General features: G+C 35.5%; 1 protein-coding gene across 14 annotated transcripts in view; it reads right to left on the bottom strand.

The window, feature by feature from the left end:
* LOC139141848 (dystrophin-like) overlaps window positions 1–16,129 on the bottom strand; it is a 281,115-nt gene that overhangs the window by 232,121 nt on the left and 32,865 nt on the right. The window contains exon 1 of one of the 14 annotated variants that reach the window (XM_070711580.1): window positions 2,708–2,878. The exons of 9 other annotated variants lie outside the window; for them this stretch is intronic. The gene's annotated coding sequence lies outside the window, so the exon portion shown is untranslated. Of the gene's footprint in view, window positions 1–2,707; window positions 2,879–16,129 lie in introns of those variants that run through there. 4 more of the 14 variants (XM_070711585.1, XM_070711582.1, XM_070711588.1 and 1 more) reach the window with 4 other exon arrangements.

The following is a 16,129-nucleotide window of genomic DNA, read 5'->3' as shown; positions in this document are numbered from 1 at the left end:
TTGCTATGGCTGGGTGGAAGAGGATGAGACATCACACTTTTTGAAAACCACGGTTACTTGATAGTTTGCCAAAAAGTAACTCACAACAGTTTGCCTGCTTTCATCTCAGTGAATAAATGACAATTTCTAGAAAAATAAAATACAAAACTGCAGTGACAATCTCCACCATTTGAGTCTTAGTATAGTAAATAACTGGAAAACAATCTAAACAGGAACCATTGGAAAGAAGCTCGGCAAGGACCTTAACACAAATCGTAAAGAAATATCATATTTTATATTATATTTAAATATTATATCATATTTACGTCATTATCTTCCAAAATCAATTTTATTGTTATTGTACAATTGTTTTATTCTCCCTCATATAATGTATTGTATTGAAATATGGGGAAATGCGTATAAAACCTATCTAGACAGGATTTTTAGATTACAAAAGAGAGTGGTCAGACTGATAACTTTTTCTAGTAACATTACACACAGTGCTCCATTGTTTCAGCAACTTGGAATTCTCAATGTTTATAAACTTTGTAAGTTTCAGACCTGTATATTTGCTTTTGACTTAAAAACTGGTCATTATGGGCATTCATTAGACCGTTATGCTTCATCAATTTCACATACATATGAAACACGTTTTTCTACTGGCGACAATTTTGTTATTCCAAAGGAAAATTTAAAATTAACTCAAAATAATATATATTATTCTATTGCTAAGCATTGGAACGAAATTCCAAGGACGATAAAATCTGTACAATCAAGAAATTATTTAATTCCTCACTTAAAAATTTTCTTTTGAACTCAGAATAGTGAATCTCTGTATTTTTTGGTTTTTTATTTGTTTTCACCTCGCTGTTGAAATGTAATATGTACTTCTTGAAAAGGATGGCAAACTATATTACTATGATATCATGATTTGTATGAATTCTGGGCCAGGGACTTGATTAGTTCCACTAGAACTACTTCCCTGGTCCCCATCAGTAATGTTGACACATTTTTTACTGGTGAAATAAAGTCATTATCATTATCATTATCATTATGAAATGGTTTTCTGTGACTCTGAAATGCTACGGCAAATGACAATGTTCAATGGGAGTAACCGTACAGATCACTGAATGATGTTTTATCCTGCTACAGCCCTGCCATAACCCTCGTAGTTGCCTTCAGACTATATTGCTTTACAGGTGCAAAATGTCTGATTCAAATGCAGCACTGAGGGACAACAGTCTACATTGGCAGACACAGCTGACTGTCTACATGCAATTCTGCTTGTTTACTTTTCCCTACTGGATCCTGTCAAAACCACTCTGTTGACTCAGAGATGTCTCCTCCATAAATCTTCAACTCTCTCTCACTGTCTCATCCGATGACATTTGTCTACTTATACTAAATAAATGTATAAATAAATGCAGCAGTCACTTCAAAATATTCTAACACTGAGAGTTTGATAATTGTAAAATTTTCAACAATGACAATATGCATTCACAGTACTTCACTCTATAATATCTGTTCAAATATCAAATTAAGGGCAGATATCCAGAGCACTCAAACTAAATTTGCATGTCTATACAACAAAACAAAGATCGCCATCAATTGATTCAGAAACGACTCCAATGAACATACTTAGTCAGTGATGAACTCTTATCAATTCTACCTCCCTATAGAATATCTACATACTTCACGGTTGCATTATTCTCAGTCGCAAAACCGACCATTCCAACTAGGATTTAGGGGTGAGCAGGTTACAGACCCTCAGTAATTAGATTATGAACAGCTGTATCTGCTATTAGATACCACATCTCACTGGTTTGGACACGTGTATCTCTGCCAAATTATAGCTTTCCATTTGCCGATATGTTCCAATGAACATAAAATTTTATGTCGACTGCTAGTGGTGGTTGCCTTTATGAGGAAAATTTTCATATCAGATCAATGTTGTGACCGGAAGGCATAACTTTATGCCGGGTTCTGTCGCTACTGGCAAATGGGAATTTCCGTTTGTTCATTTTGGCATGAATCTCATGTTTTCCGAACCATAAAACTTTCAAAACAGTTGTGCAGTGCAATTTATATTCAAGTATTTCATCTCTTGTTGAATATATTCCCATGTTTGGCCAACAGGGAAAATTACAGCAGTCAATTCATGACAATGGAACAGATAAAAAAGAATTTTCCACAGCAATGTCAAGAACAAAAATTATCGAGGTACTTGGCTGGTAACAATGAAGTAGTACTCTAATTAAATTTGATTGATACAGACATTGACAAAGCACCCCAGCAAAGGAATGTGTAACCCAGACTGATGGCTGAATAAGCATTCTGGTGAACCGATATAATACTTGTTGTTCTGACCGAGAAAAACATGAACACAAACTGCAAATATATCTACCACCGTGGAGCAGTCTAATGAGTTATGGAGCTCTCTAATGAGTTCTGCTGCTTTATATACAGACAGCAAAATGTCTGCAGGACCAAGACTTGTGAATGAAGACAACATGGGATGCTTTACAAATCTGTGCCTCATTCTGCAACTGTAAATCTTCCACACAAATTGCTCGCATATTTCCAAGCTGCAAATTACATGTTCCTTTCACTGACACCGAGACACCACACTGAACTACACGAAACACTGAGACTAATAAACTACATCTACCACCAACATGCTTAACTTCTCACTCACTCACGCACTCCACGCTCTCTTTGTGGTACTTACAGCTGAGCTATCCTAAGGACAGTGTTCTAAAACTTGCAAGCGAATCCAGCAGCCTTTTTCAAATGCACTATTGCTTGTTTCTCCACAGAGCTATACTGGTCTGAAGGGAAACTGCGTACAGAACAGCATCCCAAATGAACCAACTCTGGCTGTTGATGTTTGTCAGTGATACCAGCTGGCTAGCTACAAAATCAGGGACACCTGCTAAAGTTTACATCCAAAAAGAGAATGTTACAATCACATTCACCAGAAATTCTTGGTTCCACAAACACTATCCACAAACCGGGAAACCTGAATCCAGGTTCTCTTTGTGCATCAGTAACTAGTTCAGTTTTTGTCTGTGATCTGTACAGCTATGATTGGCTTGCTGATTACTGTTTTTGAACGGCACAATTTCCAAACAAACTGAATGCTGATATTCAACTGCATAAGAACTTCCAACATTTCAATGCTACTCTGAAAGTTTTTCCACACTTACAGACACTAAAAGTGATAATGCTACTATAGTGTAATGTCAATATATACCAATTCCCAATGCAAGCCTGTAGCAATTTCAAAAATACATACAACACAGAAACTATATCAATAATTTTTTTTTCCAACCAACATCATTTTCATGAATTTTCTTCTGACAAACGATTTTGTGTGATTTTCCTTTTCTTTACTTTTATTCACCAAAATAGTGTTAGAACTTTTTAAATATCTCACAAACTGCTGTCAATATATAGTCTACAAATTCCAGTCCAACTCTGATCACATGTTTGTGCAAAAGTAACTAGTTCAGTTTTTGTCCATAGTCTGTACAGCTATGATTGGCTTGCTGATTACTGTTTTTGAACGGCACAATTTCCAAACAAACTGAATGCTGATATTCAACTGCATAAGAACTTCCAACATTTCAATGCTACTCTGAATGTTCACACTTAAAGACACTAAAACTGATAATGCTACTATAGTGTATAATCAATTTATACCAATTCCCAATGCAAGCCTGTAGCAATTTCAAAAATACATACAACACAGAAACTATATCAATAATTTTTTTTTCCAACCAACATCATTTTCATGAATTTTCTTCTGACAAACGATTTTGTGTGATTTTCCTTTTCTTTACTTTTATTCACCAAAATAGTGTTAGAACTTTTTAAATATCTCACAAACTGCTGTCAATATATAGTCTACAAATTCCAGTCCAACTCTGATCACATGGTAAAAACAGATAAAGACAAACAAAAACAAATCACACAAAATTACTGCAAACAACTTCTCACAAAGTGAGGGTAAATCAAGAAAGCTTTAAAAGAAATTAGAACAAAATCAAAACTTTGTCGGTTTCTTCCTTCAAAATTTGTGGAATATTTTTTCACCACTGAAGTCCTGAAGAAAAATTTTGCTATAATTCTCACGAATGTAAACTTTACGTTTGACCCCTTACTAACTGTAACCATAACAGTTGCATTCCAGAGGCTAGATTGGCTTACAATTTGATAGCTACAAGTCAGCATGATGATAATTCTGTCAAGTGTCCCAGGGGGTTATCACGCCTAACATCATTTCCATCACACTGGTCACTGTTGATGTCTGACCCCTTCCACTACTGCCGACTCTAACCAGAATGCAGAATGGAAAATTTGGAAAACTATTCAAGACCAACAGTTTATTCCTCAGTGTTTGCTTCAGCAGGAAACACTCTCCATGCAGAGCACTTTCTCCACTGCTTTTGTTCTCTTTTGAACTAAAGTTCATACTTTCTACATCTGTGTCTCATCTGACCAAAGGGTGCCCAGAAATATCTGTCCCTCAAATCACTGTTACATTGTTACATTTAGACAACACACAGTTTACAGTTAATTTGCTTTATGTTAACATGAAAAACAGCGTTTGCAATCAGCCAATGACAGAGGTACTCTGCAGTGATTGAAGAATGTTGTGGCAGATAACTGGAATGGTTTGTTGGCCTGTTTATTTGGGTACAGTGAGGGGCATGTTTTAACATCACACAGTCTGTAAACTTGAAAATTTGAAAGTACGTTCTCACGGCTATCTGCACTTTTGCAGTTGTACATAGAATTTCTTGGGCACAGCATTTCAATTAAGTTTATAATTAGATGTACTAAGCATCCTTGCTTTGGCATGCAAGAAGGTAAAAGTATACAACTATTGTGCCAGGCCTTTTCAATTCTACATTCACAGTTACAGTACTCTTTCGGTTGGAATTTCCCATTTGTATATTTGGGATGAAGATGTGGGGGAGGGGTTCAGTACCTTCAGGTGCCGAGTTGGATGAATAAAGTTGATAATGAAAATCCTCAAAAATTTATATTTTGATCCTACTTATTTTTGAGCTCTGAACTAATCCTGGAATAATTGTGCACCTTTATTATATAGTTGCATCACATTCAATCAGTGACTTGTGTTATTTTTTGAACAAAACCTGGTTATTAAGGTACTATGCATCTCAAAAGTGAAAGACTTCAACTTTTGCTCAAATTTTCCTTACGCAATCTTCCAACCATTCACTTTCAAAATAAAAAATAAAAATCAGGGTCACCATGCGAATTTTGGAACTACAGAAACAAATTACCGTACCCAAGATCTACTAATATGGCTGCCATTCCGGTGTACATAGCCTAGATTTCTTTTCCGTCCGCTTCCCTCCGTAGCTCCGTCCCCACTACCGACTCTAACCAGAATGGAAAATTTGGACAACTATTCAAGACCAACAGGTAGTGGGACGGAGGTACGGAGGGAAGCGGACGGAAAAGAAATCTAGGCTAGGTGTAAACTCTACGGAGAAAAATGTAATTTGCGATTTTCAAAAAACATAAAGTTTTTACTCAAGGGGCTTTAAAATGAGCCCCTACAAGGGATGGTAGATCAGAAAAGACTTGAAAAAGTTTGAGAGTCCAAATATTAGTCCCTGAGGTGCATTGTACCTTAAATCACTGGAGGTTGGACCAGGCTATTCAAGAAATGAAATGCCATCTGTGTGACACCCTTCACGAGTGGGGACAAATTCAGGATTCTAACTAAGCATCCAGCAGTCCAGTCTTTATGCATGATTTGGAAGAGTCATACAAAAGACCATCCAAAAACTGTCTGGTAGGACAATTTACTGGTAAAAAGATGGCAATAGAGTTGTTTTCAGTGTTTGCTGGATATGCTACTTGGGTGGTGACATTATCAGCACCGATGATATCATATAAACTACACCAACCAAACAGAAAGTAGCTTTATTTCAGTAGCTTTATTTCAGGACAATTGCTGAGCCCCCAAAAATGCTTCTTTCATTTACCTGATATACACAAATACATACAAATCTATTAAAAAGCTCTGAAGGGAATAATTATTCACGCATCAAGGGATCTTTTGTGTGCGCAGTCACAATATCATTCAACAAGACTTCTTGATCTTAAAACCATTCATACAGATGAAGAAATCTGAATCCTAAAATCACATCTTAAAATTCTTAAATCATTCATGATGCAATTTGGGGAATGTAACTGGAATACGATAATGCGGCACAAGGAATTGAAGAATCACTACCTAGAAAAAAAGTAAAGTCATAGTATTGGAAGAAAATTCCAGGCATCAGTGGCATATGATTTGGGAATTTGGGAATTTTTGTCTGTTGGTGGCATTTGAGATTAGTATCAGCGTAAGCTGGTCATTCTTTGGCATTGGACTGCAGTTTTCAGTAAGGTGATCATTAGTTTATTTTGGTTTGAGTGAGAGTGGAAAAAGAACCCTGTCTGTAGAAACAAAGACATTATTGTTGGCGTTGGCCAAACACGCATGTTGAACTTTTCAAACACACTGAAATAATCTTGATATATTTGAGGATGAAGGTCGGGTCAGAATTGTTTCTGATTTTGGTCTTTGATTACATGTAAATAAGACATGATGTGGAAGAAGATATCAGTCAGCTATTAAACTTTGTTTCTGTTGCACCACTTGGCCACAAAACTTATCACGTTTTTTACCTCGTATTTACTTCACTTGATTCGTTGTGAACTTTTATTTTGACTTAAACCACCACTCATTTTCTTGTTTTTACTGATACCTACACATTTCCAAATATGTACTAAGCCGTACATCGTTGATTATCTTTGTCCAATGACATGCATGAAAATAGTACAGTTATTGCACGCAGGAAGTATTTTTCATCGTAAATTTGTTTTCAAAGTTTCAGGAAAATTACTATTGTTTGTAAATTACTAAAATTTACACATATCATTTCAGTCTAGACTGACTATTTGTAATGTGAACACTGAGGGGGTACTTCATAGTAGCAAAACTGACCAGTGTCATCCTCATGCAAGAAGAGTGCCTGAAAACCAGTATGATAACACTGCCCTCAACAGTTCACTTTGAAATATTTTCTGCACTGGAGAAGTATACCTGACATGCTCCTTGCACACAGGAAATGTTGTTGAAAAGCACAAGACAACAGTACTGTCTGCACACCGAATGTTCAGAAAAGCAAAGTGTCTGCTGGCAAACTTGAATTATTCTGTGGAAAAAATCAGCATTTGCCTGAAAGCATGCATCAGTCAATGTGCGAACTTGATGGTGGTCTAAACTATAGTATTAGAATGATGTCAGTTGACAATACACGGCATATCAATCTCAAGAGAGGTACTCTTCAATTGTAAATCCTGCTCAGAGTACTTGATACTAAACAAGGACATCAGATCATCCATTCCAAATGAGTATTGGCTTTTTAATGACTTTGTTCACCTCAATGGGCTTTTCAAAGATGACTTGTTTAGTAATTAAATGCCACTAAAACCCAGTTAAATAGGTCTTTTCATAGCGATTCTCAACTGTCCTAAACCAATGATATATCCCATACAGTATAGCTCTTTCAGAATGACTCTCAAACGCATGACCTGCTTTTGGGTCTGCACAACAACCATCCACTGAAATCAGGATCGCCTTAGTAACTTTACCATCTGCATAATTAGCCAATCTTTCCTCTTCACTGAGCACAGTTTAAGTGACCAGACCACGGTGGCTTTTGTCGTCCTAAATGGAACAAGATTAGGCCATCACAACTCAATGAGTTCTGACCGACATTTCCGACACAAAAAGTGCGATTCTGGAATGACCTGAGATGCATCTTTTCAAGATAAGTGCATGCAACCATGCGTGGGAAAAAGAGGAAATTGCTTTGCCTGACCGGTGTGAAGAAAGGGAAGAAAAGCAGTGATTCTAGCAAGCTACGCTCTATAATTAAATGTATGGATATAATAGGGTACTTATCAGCACAACTACCAATAAAAAGTTATTGCTTACAAAAGAGACTGTCAAGAAGATATCATCAGAGGCACTGATCCTTCTTATGGCCTTAGTATTGGTCAACAAATTCCAAAGTTTTGCTCATTTCATCTGATGCACCTGTATTTTCCCTCCTTTTTGTCTATATTGTATTGCATCAATTTTTGAAAAACCACCGCACATACATGTATCCTTAATGTATTGTCATTTGTGAAAAATGCACAGAAAACTTATTGCTGTAAAAATCTTGTTTTGTATTTGTGACAAACTTTGCAAAATCAGTTAAAAATAAATACACTTATTATTTCACAAGTACATGTTGGCATGTACATCAGCAAACCTACCTGCAAGGAAATTTCTATTTGCTCAACTTGATGGCAAAAGTAAATTTGTATATTCATCAGATAATTTATTAAGAGCTATTTTTTTGTTATTTCAATCTTAATTGAGCACTATACATAAAACAGGACCAATAGAAATGCAAGTACAATATAGAGGCACCTCAGTACTGTAGTCTGCATTGCAGTCCCATCATTCAAATTATACGAAAGGTTTCATATTCATGAATAGCTGAAAGCAAAACTCCCATGGCCCTGCAGTTCCAGATTTTCATTCAGCTACATGAGCACAACAAATTTTTCACAATCTAAAATGAAGAGCTTAGCTCTTCATTATTTGAGGGAAACTGAGGGTGCTTTACTGAACTTTTGACCCCAGCAGGAGCAATCTTTGAAAGAATCGCTCCTGGTACCACGATCAGTCGTACCATGGTTAGTTGATCCCGCTCAGCTCACAATACACTTACCCTTGGGGTATCTCCTTCATTAAAATGCACAGAAACTTAGATTCAAAGGCTTAAGAGGGACAGTTCGTGACACGGAGTACTGTGGCATACTTACATGCAGAGTCAAAATATACATTCCAAGACTTGGGAACGTGCAGATGTAGAATTCGCAGCAATTTTGGATTATTATCGAACCAATGTGTATTCTAATGAATATTAACAATTACAGTTGCATCAAGATGACCTTAGACTAATGAGACTTTGCCATTTTATATGAAGATTCCGGCTTAAAATTACCACGGTAATCAAACATTGCAAAAAATTTAAAATGTTCATTACAGCTAGTTTAGAGCACTCAATGCCCATCACACTGTAAAGTATGTTACCTTTCAAAAACATCTGCTGACTGTAAATTTATGGAGAAATTTGCCAGTAGAGGGACTTTATTTAAATGAGATTCTCAAGAGTTTGTCCAATGTCTTGCTTGTGAAGAAGGACCTTTGTATAGATTTCCTATCTTGAAATATCCATCACTGTCACATGTCAACACAGAAATCAATCAATCACCTTCTAACTCTATAACGGCTTTACATAAGTTATCAATACCATGAAAGAGTTCAAAAATAAACACAAATCTCTGAATGTGAGTAACATATTGCTTCATCATACACTAACAGCTGGGCCATTCAAAATAGTAACTCTGTTTTAATATGCATTATAGAGTTAAATTGAAAATTTTTTAATTATTTTATTACATTTGCAATTTATTTGATTGGTCACTCACGCAATCTCCAATGAAGAAGGTAACTGAAGAAGCCAAATGAAAATGCATGACATCAGATGATACGACACCCTGACAAATTCATCTTGATTTATTGTTATGCTTGGTTTGGAAAGAAAGACATCTATTTAGTTTTCAACATCTATGGCTTGAATGCTGTTCCATTAAGTGATCTTTTTTGTATAAATTTCTGCAGTGACAATAGGACAAGTACTTCAGGCTTGAGAAATGATATTATCTAAGAACAACACGGTTTTAGTGAAATTTGAATAGCGCTGATCGCAAATGACGTCACTGTTCTCTTCATTAATATGCATAAATAAACATTTGTCCGCATTTTCCGCATAAACGACAAAAATAAAACCTGCGAGTGTTAGAATGGCTATTTAGCGTCACACTTATTCGTATGAATTGATGACTGAGACTACAAGCTGCAACAACAGCCGCGCATACAACGACAAAATTTGTCCGAATTTCAGCTTATTTGTCCGAAAGTCGCGCGCGTGCAGCTATATTTAGTAACAAACCCGAAATCGCGATCAACGCTGAATTATCAGCATCAGTAAAATCAATGGTAAAAGTGGACATTCAAGGTCAAGCACTTTAGTATTGACTTTAAGGCTTGACTTTAGGCTGTGTTATCTACAGGGTCTTAGAGTCACTCAGAAATGGACTATTTGTTCCAATGAAATCAAAATAAGAAACAAAAACAACAATAGAAATCACTGAAACAGAAATCACAACACCCTTTCGAGATTAGAATATTGCAAATTGCTAAAGACACAATATTGACGATATAAAGATACAATATTGTCATTTGGAAATACTTCCACATTCACTGTGCTTCAAAGGAAGATCAGAACATTCTGACTACGGTAGTAGTAATTTCTACTTCTATGTGTTCATAATTCCTTTGAGTCATCTTGACATTTTGTCTGTTCCAATGATTCTGATGATTGTATAAGCCCCTTGAAAACACAAATGTCAGAAAAACACTGCATCGAGTAGTAGATGTCTAGTACAAAAGTTCACACTAGCCAAATACTTTTGATACTTAAACTGCCTGTAATACTCGCAAATTATGAATTCCAAATGCAGGCTAAAGAAGTAAGATGATAGTTTTTTTCAAAGGACAGACTTGTTTTCATTCTAAATGTCAACATATCAAAAACTCCGGAAAAGTTCTGTGGGAAAACGTCTGCGAAATCATTCTCAATTTAATTTTCTGTTATTAAAATATTTGTTGTGTCAAGATATTGCAGTATGTGTGTGCCGCTAGCTTCATATCAATAGACATACACAATTCATGTACTTTGAGGTTTGAATTTCCTATATCCGCCTCCTAAATTCAACTTACAAAGTCTCAATTAATTCCAGGGTGTCTATGAAATGCTGTTCACAAACATTCATAATCCTCAGATCTTTTCATCTCTGTTGTAATGCAGCTGTCAATGTCAACCCCCACCCCACCCAACCTCGGGGCATAGTGAAGGATTTGGAAATCTCATGAAATTTGTTAAATGCCCCACCCCATCAAGACAATCTGGAAAATCCCCACCTAAAACAAGTAAATCCCCCACCCCAATGGACGGGGCATTCATAAATTCTGAGATTGTCCGTGAAAGTGACTAGGGGGATCAATATGAGGTGAATGCCCCACCCCCTTGGGCATAGTTTCATGGCAAACACAGTCTAATCCCCCACATTTGTCCCGTATTGCCGGAGGTGGGGTCCCTCAGGCATTTACATTGACTGCTGCATAAGGTCAGTGCATGAACTTGAAATTCAAATAAAGTAAAACCAACTGAATTTTAAAATGTTAACTTACGATTGCTTTCAGATTTACTGTTCAGATTTTCTTTATAATGTTTTGCTCATATACTCTAAAAATTTGAAAGTTTTGAAAGCGATATTCAAAGATCTTTTCCTGATCCCCGGCAAGCCTGGACTGCAAAAATATAGTTTCACGCCAATATATTGTTTAGAAATGGTAGAGCTGCTGTTTCATTCATATATCTCGCATACTGATATTACTAGAACCTAAGTATTCACCTAATACACAGTACAGGTACAACTCATTATTCTCCCAGTACAAGCATGGGGGTAGAAGAGAGATTGCCTATGGCATAAGCTGCTTCCTAATACTCTACCCAAAAGAATGAAGTTGAGCACGTTTGAAATCCATATACATACCGGTACATCAACATTTGAATCATATTCAAAAACCTGTTGAATTTTATCTCTGATAAATCGCCATGGCAGCACAACTTGATGACCGTTTACTGATATAAATCACGCCATCGTCAGACAGGCATTTTAAGTTCAACACTGCCATCTGACACGGTCAGCTGACCCTACCACAAAGTAGCAGCCTAAGGGTCTTGTGTTTATAACACTGTAAAATAAACTGCTTTGAACTCTATACAAGGGTGTCCATATCTTATCATATATTCACACCAGTGTGACTGATAGCTATCCTAAATTAACCCTTTCTTTCAACAAATATCTCACCAGCTACGCACTTGCTGCTTTTTTTATGAACTATAAGCTGGACTACAAGATATTCAACTAATATTTCAGAACAGTTAAAACAAAATTACTATGTTTTGGGAGCTCAATATTCGACTTTTGATGAACAAAAAAATACCAATTTGAAACTATTCGAAAAATGATGACAGAAAAGTAAAGAAGTAATTATTACTAGTTACACCGGGTGCCTTCCAAGTTAAACAATTTCATGTCAACCTTATCAATTTTTTAAAGATTTTATCAATCTCTTTTAATATCTTATAATCTTCCTCTGAGAGAATCAGAACATTCTAATTCTAATTCTTTGGATAAGATAATTTAATTGCAAGGAGGCAAAATTTAATGGTATGCTTTGGAAAGATTTGCAATCAATGTAACTAAATTAAATACTTGGAATCAATTTCACAATTTCAAGTGTACCATTATGTTCAAGCTACTTAAACTTAAAAGCAGGTATGCAGTCTGTGACAAACACTGATTATTTTCTGATAAAAGTCTTCCCGAAGTGTCACCAATACATTTCATCTGTCAAATCATGCATAAATCTAATCAAAGAACAACTACATAAATAACTTTGGGCTTAACACAACACCATCCACTTCTAACCTATCTGACCCAGTTTCCATAAACATGTAGTTCCCAGAGAGGAAAGTGAGATTTTCCTGATAGCTAGAATACTCTGAAACACAATAAGCTTTAAAAATTTGTACGTCATAAAGTACATATGAACTGACTGTGTCTTTTGTAAATTTTTCAATGAAAAGAACTTTACCGAAGTACAATGTGTGCATTTTTTTGTAAAGGTGAACCATAAATTTTAACATCTTCTCATTACGAGACAGCTATAGTACATACTACATAACAAGTTACTGTCGAATGCAAGAGCAAAAAATTTTTATCTTTGAATTTTTAATGAGGCCTTCACTCCTGAGGACAGATCCATTTATGATTGAGGTATAAACTGACCAATTAATCATTTCACAGTGTGCTGAGGGAGCTGGTTATTTTCTCATTGTACTAAGGGGACTAGTCATTTTACACTCTACCAAGCAGTCTGTTTAATTCAAATGAAAACTACATCTTTTTCTCATTGGTGCTTGACATTTATGTAAGAGAGATAGATCCAAAAATTGCATTTCAAGATTTTGTAAATGGAAATTAAAAACACTATCAGTATCATAAAACCTTTCAACAACCGTGTAAACTCTCTCCAAAAATATAGGCAACTTATACAGTAATATTTCAGAAAAATATTAATGAAGGTGTTTATATAAACTGAAAGTACTCATAATATTCTCCACCTTTTACTGTTTTAGACTCTTCTCACAAATTATTGAGTGCACACTGAACTAGAAATGATCATAACCAGACGATATCTTTAGGGCAATACACACCACGGTATATTTTGTCATCATATTAAGAGGCAAGTGAATGTTTAGACAAAGCATGTCAGAATTTTTGAGCAACTGAATTTGACAACCTATCAGATCACTCATAAAAGGAAGAATGTTATGAATGCATTTTAATTCAAGTGATGGTGAATCCATGAATGTGAATCAGGATCAATTATTAAATCAAAATTAAAAAATTGTACTGAAAACGACAGCATGAATGCATTGCTTCAGAAAACACAGCTATATTTTATGGAGGGAAGAATCATTTCTGAGAATAACACTCACATCCTGACATCAGACAGAGCCACCATAATGGAATTATTAGCAAACATTCCCAGGTTTGTCCTGAGGGATATCTTGTGAATATTGTACCGTTGTGAGTTCATCCCATTTGAACATAAAAACCGATATCAGTGGCTGTTGGGTTACAATTTTGGTGTCTCATATTCAACAGTAAATGTATGTATACAGTATACATGTATGTATACTGTGTACCTGCTCATGAAAACTATAGGAACATTCGTCTTAAAAATGGTATAAAAGTTACAGCTTTTGTACTCTCGGATAGACCCTGAAAACTAATAATGAAGGAATTTGTAAATGTTTTGTCAGCCATTTATCAGAAATCAGGGGATACATAAGGACATTTTACAAGAATTTCAGAAATTTGCCAAACTCAGACAAGTGAAAGTCTGTCTGTGGTTGAATCATGGAACAGCCTAAGATCAAAACATGAGATCATTACATTTTCAGATAATCAAGATAGCTAGTGTAACAAATGTTCATTATTAAGTCAGCTGTATTAGTGTCCAGTATTTTTGGAAAACCATTTTCAATACTTTTGCATTAAGAAACTCATTTTACCTGTTTTGATTTTTATTTACAGTAAGCAGATTTATATTGCAGGATCCTGAACCCACAAAATCATGAAGTAGGAATTTTGATCAGATCTGAGACATTAATGTCAGCAATATGACATTCTTGGCAAACATCGTAATTTGATATTTTAGGTTATGAAAACAATAGGTTATTTCCGGAAGGGAAAATGTGATTTAATGTAATTATAGTCACTATTCTTTTGTGGCTGGTAGCAATTTGGATGCTTCATTACACACTTTGGGGAATACACTGTACATCCATAAAATTTTAATGTTAGAGACATGAATGGCTGATGGCTGATGATCTATCTCCCCCCCTTCCTTCCCCATAGCATATGGAAAACTTAACATATACCGTGAAGTTGTAATCAGTGATAGTCTAGCAAGGCTTATTTCCCCACAGTACAATAAAAAGTAATTGCTTATTGCTATCATTGGGCTTCTTCACCCTTTTGCTGTAACAGTTGGTTTAACCCTATCATTGTCTACAGAAAATTTTTATCTCTACACATACCTGAGGGGGGAGGTTATGTATTAGATGTAATTTTTAACTGTGGAACCTTCCTGCAGTGTGTTCCAATTTACAACAATATTACATCCCAAAATATGAGAGTTGTTCAAATTTTGTAAACATGTGCTGGATAATGCTAGGACAGTTTAACCCTTTTGTCACTATGGTGTGACCCAAACCCATTGTCATCATAGTAAATCATGGATCAAGGTCTGCTTGAAGAAAACTGGGGTGACTATAGATAAAACAGGTTTCCCAGTTTATAATGAAAACTGTAGGAAATTGAGCTCCAAAGTGCAAAATGATGAATCAAGAAACAAACCTTTCAATTTAAATTCAAACTCCACAATGTAATCTGCTTAATATGTTAATGTGTCCAATACAGAATGTTCAAAATTATCACCTTGACACCCTCGATATAATTGTCAATTCACATTAGACTCAGAATTCTGTTTGTAAATTAAATGGTCACTACTAAAATTTCATTGGACATGGAACGATAGGAAGAAAGTGAAAAGTTATTAATGCACCACCTCAATACAGCAACGACATGAATATTTTATAGAATCATATTAATCTCAATTGAAGTAAAATCATGTGGGATGGTAATAAACATCAATGGAAGTTATCTGAAAACTTTTCATTGAAAATTGCAAATAGTACTTAAAGCTTGATATTTCCAGACATTACTGGTTTTTCGCTCTTTGCATAAATTATTCATGTTCACTATATTTCTTTCAGATTTAAAATGTAAATCTTTCACAAAATGTCACACGACAAGGCTGAAAGACGCATCATTGAATGTATGTTGTCTCCTCACTAATTCATGGCTGATGGATTTCTGTCTCCCTTTGTAGGTAATGATGATAATAAATATGTATTAAAGATTTTTATACCAATTGCAGCAGCTGGTTCAGTCATTGGGAAAGGTGGACAGACAGTTGTTCAGTTACAGAGAAACAGGTTCTAACATCAAACTCTCCAAATCAAATGATTATTACCCAGCTAAGACATTCCACTTGTGATAGATCCAACCATTATCTATGATTTCTAAAGATAAAAAGCCTATTATTTTCTTCAAAAATTCAAAACAAAAGCACTTATCTTCAAAATAATTGGTTGTTTTAGTACCTAAGTGGCTCACAAACAGTGATTCAAATTTACATAAACCGAGATATGAGAATAGTTATAGCTTATCATTTCGACTTCTTGTGAACACATTGACATCTCTGGATGAATGTTGCTCAAGCACTTACTCCAGTATA

Source organism: Ptychodera flava, chromosome 10 (genome assembly GCF_041260155.1).
Source record: "Ptychodera flava strain L36383 chromosome 10, AS_Pfla_20210202, whole genome shotgun sequence".
Classification (NCBI taxonomy): domain Eukaryota; kingdom Metazoa; phylum Hemichordata; class Enteropneusta; family Ptychoderidae; genus Ptychodera; species Ptychodera flava.
This window is presented reverse-complemented; position numbering and strand designations above follow the sequence as displayed.